We start from the raw sequence: 14,551 nt of genomic DNA on the forward strand, positions 1-14,551 counted from the left end.
CAAACCCAATAAGTCAAATGAGCTAATTCTCCTCCTATGCCTCATTTAAGGTGGAGTCAAGTAAATATTCAATAGATTGAGGAACTGAGTGTCATGGACATCTGGCACAGAAGAGATGAATGTCAGGTAAAGAATTTGGGTCCTAGTGACTGGCTTCTGCTTCTATTTTCTTCTATGATTCTGTCTTTGTAAACTAATTTCTATCCCTGTTAGTTAATGTTGAATTGCACTCAGGAAATAAACATGCAAGTACCACTGTGAGGGATAGACTTGATATTTACTGAGATAAATTGCTTTAACTGCCAGTCTTTCTGCAAGAACTCACAGAAAGTAGCCAAGCAACTCATGAGATTGGTGTCCACTTCCTCACGACAGCTTTTGTGTTGTCAGTTAAGTAAGCAAGATTGTAAGCCCAAATCAACATTCACATGTATCTGCACTTTGCAGATATACAAGTCTTAATTCAATTTCCAAATGCCTTTAACTCATGGTTCGGGTTTCATAAGGAGATATGAAACTGCAAAGATAGGAGAGTGCACTGCGACCATCATGACAGGACGTCTGCTCTATTCAAGGTCAGTGCATGCTGTTTCTCTGCTCTTTGTCTCTTCCAAGTAACCTGGAGGCCCTCTCCCCACAGGCTCTCCCTCACCACACAGCTGATGAATCCAAAGGAACAGTGGAAACCGATACAATCTGACACTAGCAGCATCGCAGGGCTTGCCAGTCAGCATTGAACCCAACAAAGGATTGCCTTAGGAAAGATAGATCTGTTTGTCCTCAGGGTTTCCTCCTGAAGCCTTCCCCATGAGTCCCATGAGTGACAGGTGAGGTTGGAGATCAGAGTTTTCCTTCTCCCAGATGAGCTGCCAACTACAGTTGACAAACCCCATCTGCTGAAGCGACTGGCTTGAAATATCAGTGAAATGCCTTTGCCCCTTCTCCTGTCAGTAGAAACAGTTCTGCTGGGCTTAGTAGCTAAGCCACATGTGACGGCCAGAAGCCAGACTAGGCTGTCAGAAGCTATTTGAGATACCCGCCATTGGAAGCATTTAACTGTCACAATGGCGGGTGCATTGGGAGCAAGGGTGGACCCAAATGCAAGACACATCTTTTGAGGTTACGGTATGGACTCCAAGCCAGAGACTGGGCAAGGACCCAATACCTGGGTCTTGCCTTGGGCTCGGTCCCCAGAACCAGGCATGGACATGACATGGGCTAGGAAGAGGAGGAACATGGAAAGACATTGTCTCGGGAGAGCAGGTACATGGAACCATGGACACATACGCAGAACACAGAGTTGGGACCGCTCCTTGGAAACAGGACATAGGGCCGGGACTCACACACAGAACAGAGAGCTGGGACCCCTCCTTGGGAACAGGACATAGGGCTGGGACTCATGACCACACTCCCCCCCTCCGCGGAGCAATGGCAAGACGGCCTGACTTACCCCATGGAGGGGAGGACAAGACAAGATAAACATCAAAGAACAACACAGTTCTGATCTAGCTCCAGTGATAGAACTAGACCAAGGTGCAGGCGAGGGCTCCATGGGAGGGCTAGAGGTGAGAGGGTCAGAGAAGGGATCCAGATTGGGGGGTAGGACAGGAATCACAGACCACCAGGGCAAGGACTTGACTAGGTACTCGGATGCCACCAGGTCCAGGACTTGACTGGGTACTTGGATGCTGCCAGGTCCAGGACTCGACTGGGTACTTGGATGCCAGAGCCAGGACTTGGACTTGGACGTGGTACTTGGATGCCACCAGAGCCAGAACTTGGACGTGGTACTTGGATGCCGCCAGAGCCAGGACTTGGACGTGGTACTTGGAACCTCAGGGTAGTGGCGAGCTCTAGACTCGGCCCAGGAACAGTAGCCAGTGGCTCCTGATTCTCTCCGGCAGGTTAACTGAAGGACCCACCTTGATGAGGAAACTTTGCAGGCTCGCTTCGACGAGGTAACTGGACAGGGTTGCTCAGGTGAGGAAGCTGAATTATCGGCAGAGACTAGGCTTGCTCCGGCCAGGTGACATCGGCACACCATAACTTTGATGACTTTGCAGACGCTCCTGCGCCGAACGGCTGAAAGCTGGAGACTATAAACTACCTGTTCAGCCGAGCATTAATTGCCTCTAATCACCAAAGCCGAGGGACACGGGAAAACAAGGAATTAACGGTCCGGATGGTAACATAAACAAGCTAAATTTAAAGGGGCCCCGATCCGGACCATGACATTAATAGGTTGTGGGAGCTTACCTCCATTACCTTCCCTGGGTATGACAACCTTGAGGAGCACCACCACTCCACCACAAACCACCCTCTGCAAACCCATCACCATAAATATATACAGCACTTCATCTCCTAAATATTCCATACGCTTGGCAAATTATGCAGCTAACTTCATGACTAATATACTGCAAAGTCCTTTGATGCTTAACTTTAAGAAAATAGGAACAGGGATTAATGGAATCATTTTGGGAAATAAATGCACACTGAGGTCAGCCAAGTTTTTTTAAAAGATATCAGCCAGGGATTCCTTAACTTTTTTATGCTTTGAACACCTTTAACCAAGAGGTCCGTACACCCCAGGTTGGGAAACCCTGATGTAGACACAGGAATATGAAAACGCAGGTCAGCAGGAAAGCAGGTGAGACTGCGGATGATGGAAACCACTCCCTTCTTTTCATCCACCCTTTATTTTACCTTATCCCTGTGTACCATTACTCCTCCTCTTTCCCCTCCCCCATCTCACAACCTGCCCATCACCTTCCACCCTCTGGTTCTCTCCCTACTTCCCTTCATTCCATGGTCTCCTGTCCTCTCCAAACACATTCCTTATTCTTCATCCCTTTGCCTTCCTAATTTATTACCACCCACTTCTCACATCATTCCCTTTTCTCCTCTTCCCACAAACTTCTGCCTTGCCCTGCTCAACCAAATTCATCCATCCCCTGCCAGCTCCTGCTCTTCCTCCTCCCCTTACCCTCTGTTTTCTGGCTTCTGCCCCTTTCCTTTCCAGTCCTGATAAATGGCCTTGTCCTGAAATGTTGACTGTGCTTTCTCTTTAGATGCTGCCTTACCTGCTGGATTTCTCCAGCATTTTGTATGTTGATATAATTGAATGCGAGCAGGAGTAAGTTACTGCACAGGATTAAGTTCTGGCCTTCTCCTGAATCTATGAGATCCTTCTGCCTTGCTGTTGTCTGGAAAAGGGCACCTACAAGGGTTATATGTCTGTCGAGATTGAGTGGCGCTGAGGTTTTGAAACAGCAGTCAGGTAATTCATGTAAGAAAGTTATGAAGGTCTCACAGCTAGGGAAACAGGGGCAAATATGAACTTTCTTATTGGAGAAACAAACAATCTACTGGAGGGACTTAGCAGGTCAAGCAGCATCTGTAGCGAATTTTCAACCTCTCACTGCTGCGGGTGAAAGTCCCCACTTGCTTCAAAAAGACAACAATTATACCAGTGTCTAAGAAGAATAATGTGGGCTGCCTTAATGACTTCATCCAGTAACACTCACATCGACAGTGATGAAATGCTTTGAGAGGTTGGTCATGACTAGACTGAACTCCTGCCTCAGCAAGGACCTGGACGCATTGCAATTTGCCTACTGCCACAATAGGTCAACGACAGACACAATCTCCATGGCTCTCTACACAGCTTTAGACCACCTGGAGAACACAAACACCTATGTCAGGATTTTGTTCGTCAACCACAGCTCAGCACTTAATACCATCATTCCCACAATCATGATTGAGAAGATGCAGATCCTCGGCTTCTGTACCTCTCTCTGCAACTGGATCGTCAACTTCCTAACTGGAAGACCACGATCTGTGTGAATTGGTGATAATATCTCCTCTTCGCTGATGATTAACACTGGTGCACCTCAGTGGTGTGTGCTTCGCCCTGCTCTACTCTTTCTATACTCATGACTGTGTGGCTCGGCATAGCTCAAAATTACAATCTATAAATTTGCTGATGTTACATACATTGTTGGTGGAATCTCAGATGATGACAAGAGGGCATACAGGAGCGAGATATGCCAACTAATGGAGTGGTGTTGCAGCAACAACCTGGCACTCAACGTCAGTAACACGAAAGAGCTGATTGTGGACTTCAGGAAGGGTAAGACGAAGGAACACATACCAATCCTCATAGAGGGATCAGAAGTGGAGAAAGTGAGCAGCTTCAAGTTCCTGGATGTCAAGATCTCTGAGGATCTAACCTGGTCCCAACATATTCATGCAGTTATAAAGAAGGCAAGACAGTGACTATACTTCATTAGGAGTCTGAAGAGATTTGGCATGTCAACAAATACACTCAAAAACTTCTATAGATGTATCGTGGAGAGCATTCTGACAGGCTGCATCACTGTCTGGTATGGTGGGTGGGGGGGCGCGTGCTACTGCATAGGACTGAAAGAAGCTGCAGAGGGTTGTAAATCTAGTCAGCTCCATCTTTGTACTAGCCTACAAAGTACCCAGGACATTGTTAGGGAGCGGTGTCTCAGAAAGGCAGCGTTCATACTTAAGGATCCCCAGCATCCAGGGCATGCCCTTTTCTCACTGTTGCCATCAGGTAGGAGGTACAGAAGCCTGAAGGCACACACCTTAGTTCTGTACAGTTCTTATTAAAAATCAATGAACTGTTCATTCCACTTCTGTGTCTCTGTAAAGGAAAATTATTTTAAAATTCATTATGTGTTCTTTCCTGGTTCAGCTCAGCATATTTGCATATGTATTCTCAAACAAAGGAGATGATGCACGTGTCCAAGGCCACAAGGAAACACTTTATTAGATCTGGCATACACGCAATACAAAAGGAAAAATAAATCTCTGTAGCAGTACAGAATCAAAATAATGCTTATCATCCACTAAGCGAGCCGATCTGGAGGGGTCCGCAGATCTGACAACCTCACATGCAGCCTGTTTTTTCTCTCCTGCTTTCTCTCCCCCAAGTCGAAGTCTAACTCTGGCTCAACATACACTGACTCTCTCGATGCACTGTCCCCTATCTTAACACAAGTCACCAGACATGACCTTGACTAGGACGGAACCCTCTCCTCTTGCACAAAGAAGGTGCCCCTTTTATACCCTTCAAGACCCCTTACACGGGTATTTTTCCAAGCATTTGGTACCTGCTCCTGCACAATGACCCTTCCTTCCTGAGAAAAACATGTTTTCACCATTTTCCACTGTTATGGCTATAGACTTGTACTCCCGCAACTTCCTCAAAACATCACTGTGGACTGGTTCTCTTGTACTTTCTCAAGACAATCCCTCTCCAAACTAACAGAACTTTGCCTTACGGCTTCCATTTAATTTTAGCATAAACCAAGGAGGAAACACATTTAACTTATTTCTTACACTCCACCCCTTGATTCCTCATTATATAAAACTTATGGTAAATACAAGTTAGCTAGAATTATCATAATATAATTAAGCAATAGGATTATTATAATAATCTGATAATTCTGCATAAGCAGTAAGCTAAAATAAACTGTATCTTAATGACAACTGATATGATTTGTTCATGTCCACTATTCCTCAGTCCCAAACTTTATTTTGAATAATGCAAATCCGAACGTAATTATCAAGGTTAAATTTCACAGATGTGCAGGTGACATCATTGTAATGTGGATGTTTTCTTTTTCTATAGCTGTTCTTTTTCACAGTTCAAACAGTGATCTTTGCTCAGGGGAAAGTCCATGCCGTCCATAAGATTAATTCCAGGCTGTTATTTCACATGGGAGAAAATCAAGTATCCTTTATTATCAGTCTTACAAAAAGTTAAATCATTCTGGTTTGGCCATTTTCTCATTATTCAAACACAAGATGTTCTGTCCCTTGTACTGATACTCAGTAAGTGTTACTGTCTCCATTTGCTACAATCCCCCCCTTGCAGACCGGAGAATTTCAAATGTGCACCCATATTTACCTCTCATTGTGGGAGCCCTTTCTTCAGTGCCTGTTTCCTCCTCTGGCTCTGGGCTCTACTTAATCATCCTGGCCATCGTTGATCCTTGGGGTAAAGGTCTGTTGTTTAAATTGTAGAAGGCTTGGCATGGTACAGTCAACCACCCCTGTAAGGTGTGAGCTGATGTCAAAACACAAATCTATTGTTTTAAAAGTGCATTCATTCTTTCGATTAGCCCTGATGCTTGAGGGTAATAGGGTATGTGATATAGCCAATGAATTCCTCTGCTGGCAGCCCAGTCTTTCACAGCTTACCCCGAGAAGTGAGACCCATTATCTGACTGTATTTCTCAAGGGTCTACTTAACAACCAGTCAACTTCTGCAGTCCCTTCAGTGTGTGATCCTGGTCAGCTTTTGTGCAAGAAATTTCCATTGACAAACCATGGTAAGCAAATATTTAAATCATTGCTGCTGTGGCAGGTGTCTGATGTAATCAATCAGCTATTCCTGGGCCGGACCATCTTCTCACCTATCCCTTTTAACGTTGGCTGTCGGCTTCTCAGGGAGTGCTAACAAGTATCACACGCAGTAATAACTGCTTTTGTCATGTCTTCTGTTAGTTGTATCCCTTGTTGTTTAGCCTATTTGACCATGCCATGTGCTCCCAAATGACCAGCCACATGATGTACCCAGTGTTGCATCGCATAGGTGTTGACCTGATTTACCCGGATTAAGTGCTCCACTTAACTATTAAAGGCAAAGCATCTTTCTGTTGAGTGTCTACATGGAAAACAGTGATCTTCATTCGTTGGGCTGCTTCCCAGCTAATTTCCCTAAGTGTTTGTCCCCACAAAGGCTTTCCCTGTAACTGCCAGCTTTGTTATGCCACCCTGATCTCTGCACTGGCATTCCATTCGCAGCCGCCCAGAGGCGGTGTGTGTGTGTGTGTGTGTGTGTGTGTGTGTGTGTGTGTGTGTGTGTGTGTGCGCGCGCGCGCAGCTGACTCATTTTGTGTCGCAGCGGTAATGTGACTGCTACCAGCTCACCTAGTTGGCCGAACTGCCCTCCCCCAGCCACTGCAGATCTGCACTTTACACTGGGTTCATCTGGGCAGCTCCCCATCCGTGGACAGTGGCTTTCCAGTGACTGGAGCCATCCATAAGCCAGGCGCGGTGCTTGTCCGCTTCAGCAACTCTTCATATGGAACACCGCAAGGAGCAGGAGAAAGAGGCACTGGTGTGGGGGGCCACTTCCATCTCACATTAGAGCAGGGGTTTTCAACCTCTTTTATGCCATGGACCAATGCCACTAAGCAAGAGGTCCATGGACTCCAGGTTTGGAACCCCTGCACCAGAGTCCTGCTGCGCTCTCCTCGACGTTAGCGGGGCTCCCTGACAGCAACCACGAACCATGTCATAATGGGGAGGTCAGGTCTCATGACTGCCTCGCTTCCCTCCGCCTCCACCAAGGCCCAGTAGCAGGCCAGCAGCTGTCTTTCAAAGGGCGTGTGTCAGGCAGGGCCTGAGCTATTCCTTCCTTACAGGCCTTGTATGCCTGTCGCTGCACTGGACCACGTTCAAAAGTTGCTTTCTTCCCAATTACTTTCTATAAGGGTTGTGACAGGACAGTTAGGTGTGGTATATGCCGCCTCCAGTATCCCAGTAGCCCCAGGATCCTTGCTTATTGGTGGGGTAGCCATCTTAGTTACCTTAGTCCTTATCTTATCTGGAATAACTTGATATCCTGAGACCCACTAGACTGTCTGGCTTGGCCCCTGTATTTTCTATGGATTCACCACCCATCTTCTCTCCATCTTGTAGCTTACTAGTATGTCCAGGGCCTCAGCTGTCTCTTCCTCGGTGGATCCTTTTAGCATGACGCCATTGATGTAGCGAACTACCTGAATATCAGGTGGGAGAGCACGTACATCACGGTCTCGCGCTATCAGTCCAAGCCACACGGTAGGGCTATGCACTCATCCGTGAGGCAATCTGGTAAATGTGTACTGTCTGCCTCCCTTTGTGAAGTTCACTGGATCCCAGGACTCTGGCGCCAGGTGAATAGAGAAGAATGTGTTGGCCAGATCTATCACAGCATACCGTCTCTCATCTCCCCGTGACGTTGTTCCCACTAAGATCACTCATGTCGGGGACAGCAGCAGTTAACGGAGGGGAGTGTTTATTGAACCGGCGATAATCATCTGTCATCCTGCTCCTGCTGCTGCTGTTGGGCTTCTTCACTGGCCAGGACTATTAAACTCAAATGTTGCGTGTTTGATCACACCTTGTTTTAATAACTCTGCTTGGGTGTCTGAGACCTCTGTATATCCTCCTGCTATTAGGTACTGTATCACACAAACCAGGGCACTCGATGGCAGTATTGTAAGGGGCGCCCGCTGAGCTAGCCCCACTAAAACAGTTGCTGTTAAGATGCCAAATGTGAACTTCCCCAATTTGGCCAGCACTGCTACCGTGTGAGCTTGTACTGCCAGGTCCTCACGAGTGACGTACTGCTCAGATCTCAGTGGGAGATCGTCAGGGCCGTCACCACGCTGACTATCAGCGCCATATCAGATATTGCCATCCCAGCTGTCGGGGTCCCATCCTTTACCCATTGCTGCCCTCACTTTGATAGGGTCAGGCTGCTGATCACTCACCTTTGCCCAATGCTCCTGCTATGCTCTAAGTCCCTTACACGCTAGGGTGGCTTGCTGCGACGTAACCTTGTCAGCTCATTCAGGGGCTGTCCTAGCTGATTCAGCTGAAGTAAGATTTTGCTGCTCCACGATTCCAATTCTGTCATTACGGCAGACAACTTTTGCTCTGCTACTCTATACACGTCAAATGCAGTTTTCAAAGCAAACAGCAAAATCCAACAAGCCATTCCCTTACTGGCTTCCAGTTTGGGAATCCTTACCTTACTTACCAGAGTGGCTGCCATGTCCAGGACATCATCTCTACTCCTCTCCATCTCAGCTCTCTAACATGATAGAGGGCAGCACTCAGCCAGCATGCTGGCCACTGCAGCAAAACCATGGGTGTTGTCCCTCCACCCTGCTGCTTTAACCCAGTCTCACCCTCAGATTTCCCCTGTTGTTTGCAATACATAGCACCCATTAGGCTGAATCTTGCTTGCAGTGCCAATTTATAAAGCCAAATTTATTTTAATATTTGTTATGTGTCCTTTCCTGGTTCAGCTCAGGATATTTGCATTTGTATGCACAAAGGAGATCTCACACATATCCAAGGCCACAAGGAAACATTTTATTATAACTAGCATACGTGCAATACAAAAGGAAAATCAAGTTGCTGTAACAGTACAGAAATCAAAATAAAACTTATCATCCATTAAGCAAGCCCACAAATCCGGCAACCTCACACGCAGCCTGTTCTGTCTCTCTTTCTGAGTCTAACTCTGACTCAACATGCATTGACTCTCGATGTACAAACATTTGTACTGTTCCCTTTCTTAACACCAGTCACCAGACATGACCTAGCCTCGGACAAAACTCTCTCCTACGGCACCAAGAAGGTCCCCCTTTTATACCCTTCCAAACCCCTTCCACGGGTATTTTTCCGTGCATTTGGTATCTGTACCTGCACAATGACCTCGCCTTCCCATGAAAAACATGTTTTTCAACGTATTCCTCTGTTATCTATAGACGTGTACTCCAGCAACTTTCTCAAAGAATTGCTGTGGACTGGTTCTCTTGTACTTTCTCTAAACGATCCCTCTCCAAACTAACAGCACTTTGCCTTCAGACTTCCATTTTATTTTAGCATAAACCAAGGAGGAGTCATATTTAACTTTTTCCTTACAGTCTCTTCCTCTGCACTCGGGCCATCTCTGAACACCGTGCCAGTACGATAGAATCAGTTAGCATCTGGATACATGCGTGTCAGTACAGAGAGCTTATAATGCTGGAGGAGGTTACAGGCGAAGATTGGGAGATCCGAAAAGGATGTGTAATTTAACATTGTGATAACAGGCGTTCACTTAGTCTGCTTGGGGTCAAGGCATTGCAGCTGGTCATTTGGAACACTGACCAAGGAGCCACTCTCTGCATGCTCAGCTGGATACTAAATCCGTGCACATCACTGTAACCCCATTGGTCTCATAAGCAGGAAACCTGGTGTTAATGGGGACTGGAGAGACTTCCCAATTGAAACAGCAATTATAATCATGACTTAGGATCATAGAGTCACAGCCTACTACATCACAGAAACCGGCCCTTCAGCCCATCTAGTCTGTGCTGAACTGTAATTCTGGCTAGTCCTATTAACCTGCACCTGGACATTGCCGTCCATACACCTCCCATCCATGTAGCTATGCAAACATGTCTTAAATATTGGAATTGAACCTGCATCCACCACTTTCGCTGTCAGCTCATTCCACTCTTGCACCATCCTCTGAGTGAAAAAGATCCTCCTCAGGTTCCCTTTAAATATTTTGTCTTTCACCCTTAACCTATGAACTCTAATTCTTGTCTCACCCAACCTGAGTAAAAAAAGTCTGCTTGCACTTATCCCATGTATACCCTTCATACTTATTCTTCTATCAAATCTCCCCTCATTCTCCTATGCTCCAAGGAATAAAGTTCTTAACTATTTAACATTTCTCCTAAAGAATCCATAGGGACAAGTGATTGTAATACGATCGAAAGCACCCTACAATTTGAGAAGCTAAAGATAGATCTATCAGTATTACAGTGGGGTAAATGGAATTACAGTGCCATGAGAGGGGAGCTGGCCAAAACTGATTGGAAAAGAACACTGGCAGGAATGATGGCAGAGCAGCAATCGCTGGAATTTCTGAGAGAAATTCGGAAGGCGCTCGATATATACATAACAAAAAGGAAGAAGTATTCTAAAGATGGGATGACACAACCATGCCTGACACATGAAGTCAAACCGCCCTTGAAAGTTGTATAATACAACAAAAATTAGTGGAAAGTCAGAGAATTGGGAAGCTTTAAAAACCCAACAGAAGGCAACTAAACAACTCATAAAGAAGGAAAAGATGGAATACAAAGGTAACCTAGCCAATAATACTAAAGAGGATACCAAAAGTTTCTTCAGATACATAAAGTGTAAAGGAGGGGCAAGAGTGGATATCGGACCGCTGAAAGCGATGCTGGAGAGGTAGTAATTGGCAACACGGAAATGGTGGACAACCTGATTAAGTATTTTGCATCAGTCTTCACTGTGGTATGCTGGAAGTTTGAGGGTGTCGGGGCAGAGGTGTGTGAAGTTGCAATTACTCAGGAGAAGGTTCTTGGGAAAGTGAAAGGTCTGAAGGTAGATAAGTCACCTGGATCAGATGGTGTACACCAGGGTTCTGAAAGAGGTTGTGGAGGCATTAGCAATGATCCTTCAAGAGTCAATATCTTCTGGCATGGCTCCGGAGGACTAGAAAAGTAGAAATGTCACTCCACTCTTCAAGAAGGAAGCGAGGCACAAGAAAGGAAATTATTGGCCAGTTAGTCTGACCTCAGTGGTTGGGAAGGTGTTGGAGTTGATTGCTAAGGATATGGTTTTGGGTACTTGGAGGCACGTGATAAAATAGGGGGTAATCAGCATAGTTTCCATCAGAGAAAATCTTGCCTGAAAAATCTGTTCAAATTCTTTGAAGAAATTACAGGCAGGGTAGACAAAGGAAAATTGGTAGATGTTGTGTACCTGGGTTTTCAGAAGGCCTTTGACAGGGTGCTACACATGAGGCAGGTTAACACATAAGGGCCACAGCATTACAGGAAAGATACGAGCATGGATAGAGCAGCCGCTGATTAGTAGGAGGCAAAGAATGGGAATAAAGGGTGCCTTTTCTGGTTAGCTGCCCGTGACTAGTGGTATAAAAGAGAGGCAAGAATGGATATCGATCTGCTGGAAAATTATGCTGGAGAGGTAGTAATGGGGACAGGGAAATGGTGGATGAACTGATTAAGTATTTTGCATCAGTCTTCGCTGTGAAATACACTAGCAGTATGCCTGAAGTCTGTGTGGGATTGTTTCTTTTTACATTATATGCCAAGGACTTGGATGATGGTATTGATTGCTTTGTGTCCAAGTTTGCAGTTAATACAGAGATAGGTGGCAGGGCATGTAGTTTTGAAGAAGAAGAGAGGCTACAGAAGGACTTAGACAGATTAGGAGAATGAGCAAAGAGGCAGATGCAATAGAATGAAGAAAGAAAAGTGTGAACTATTTTCTAAATGGAGAGAAAATTCAAAAATCTAACGTGCAAACGGTCTTGGGAGTCCTTAAAGTTTAAGTTGCAGCTTGAGTTAGTGGTGAGGAAGGAAAATGTGATGTTAACATTAATTTCATTAGGACTAGGATACGAAAGCAAGGATGTAAAACACTGGTAAGGCCTCACTTGGAGCATTGTGAATAGTTTTGGCACCTTATTTAAGAAAGGATGTGCTGACAGTGGAGAGGGTTCAAAGGAGATTCACAAAAATCATTCCGGGACTGAAAGGCTTGTACTACGAGAAATATTTGAGAGGTGACCTCATTGAAATCTATCGAATATTGAAAGACCTTGATCGAGTAGAAGTGGAGAGAATGTTTCCTTTGGTGGGGGAGTCTAAGACTAGAGAACACAGCCTCAGAATAGAGGGGCGTCCTTTTAGAATGGAGATGAGGAGGAACTTCTTTAGCCAGAGAGTGGTGAATCTGTGGAATTCATTGCCGCAGGCAGCTGTGGAGGCCCAGTCATTGGGTATATTCAAGGCAGACGTTGATAGATCTTGATTTGTCAGAGCATGAAGAGATACGGGGAGAACGCTGGAGATTGGGGCTGAGAAGGAAAATGGATCAGCCATGATGAAACGGCAGAGCACACTCGATGGGCCAAATGGCCTAATTCTGCTCCTATATCTTTTGGTCTTATAATTCAGTCCTCAAGTTCTGGCAACATTCTTGTAAATTCTTTCTGTCCTTGCAAATCTTATTGATATCTTTCCTGTACATGGGTGACAAGAATGCACACAATACTTCAAATTTGGCCTCACCAATGTCTCATAATACTTTAATGTACCATTCCAACTCCTGTGCTCAATACTCTGATTTATGAAGGGCAATGTGCCAAAGGCTCTTTTAACATCCCTATCTACCTATGTCACTACTTTCAAGGAATTGTGGCTCTGTTTTCCCACATCCCATTGCCTACTGGTCCTCAGTGTCCTACTGTTCACTGTGTAAGTCCTACCTTGCTTTGTCCTCCCAAAGTAAAACACCCTACCATTTGTCTGCCTTAAATTCCATTTGCCATTTATCAGCCAAGATTTTCAGCTGATCCTCATCCCATTGCAAACTTCGATAGCCTTCCTCTCTGTCCTCTACATCCCCAATTTTGTGTTGTCTGCAAATTTGCTGGTCCGGTTTACCACATTATCATCTCAGTCATAAATATAGACAATAAACAACAATGGACCCAGCACTATTCCATGTGACACACCAATATTCATACATCTATTAGCACTCTCTGGAGCATATGGATCTTGGACCTCCAGAAAGTGTCCACAGTAGGGGTGATTGATAAGTTTGGGGCCTAAGGTAGAAGGAGATGAGTTAGACAGTTCTTGTTACATGCACATGCAGTTCAACTCTTTAAGTGATTATGCAGAAAGTTTGAAGTTAATAACTCACCTCCTTCCACCTTAGGCCACAAACCTATCACTCACCCCCTGCTGTGGACACATTCTGGAGGTCCAAGATCCGTATGCCCCATGACCACTGGACTAAGAGTGTAAATGTAGGAGGGGAAAATGTTGAAAAAGAAATGTGCTATGTTTTCTAAAATTGACTCCTTCTACCTTAGGCCACAAACTTATCAATTACCCCTGGTATACCTACTTTGCTCGTTGCAAAATACAATCATTTATGCTGTCATAGTTCCCTCTGGTGGCAAAGAATGATATTTTATAACTGAGTGAAACAAACATCCCCTTACATAGCTTCCAAATAATCTTATGCAGATGGATAGTGTGGAAGATTGTCTAAAGCAAGCTGGAAAGTTGGTTGGAGCGTTTGCAGTTGATATTTAATCCTAACGTGGGAGGTGATACATTTAAGGAAATCAAATAGGGCTAGTATATTGGCTGTAAATGGTAGAACACTAAGGAATGTTGAACAGACAGACCTGGGATCTATGTCCATGGTTGTCTAAAGATAGAAACACAGGTCGATAGGGTAGTGCAAAAGGCATGCCTGCTTACATAGGTTGGGGGCATAGAGTATAAGCGTTGGGATGTTGTGTTGCAACTTCATGAAACACTGGTTAATCGCACTTGGAGTATTGTGTGCATTTCTGATCACTACACCAGCGGTCCCCAACCACCGGGCCGCAAGGCATGTGGTACCGGGCCGCGAGAAAATGATACGATTTGGCGACAGGAGTCAGCTACACCTTTCCTCATTCCCTGTCATGCCCACAGTTGAGATTTAACGCACGCGAGGTTATTACGCGCGCGCTATCCATGTCAGCGCATGAAGGAGATCAACTCCTCGAGCTTGCAAGTGACAGCGGGCTGAAAAGTATGTTTGACATAACATCTCTGCCGGCATTCTGGATCAAAGTCAAGGCTAAATATCCTGACATAGCCATCAAAGCACTGAAAACGTTGCTTCC

This window comes from Mobula birostris, chromosome 5 (assembly GCF_030028105.1).
Source record: "Mobula birostris isolate sMobBir1 chromosome 5, sMobBir1.hap1, whole genome shotgun sequence".
NCBI classification, from domain to species: domain Eukaryota; kingdom Metazoa; phylum Chordata; class Chondrichthyes; order Myliobatiformes; family Myliobatidae; genus Mobula; species Mobula birostris.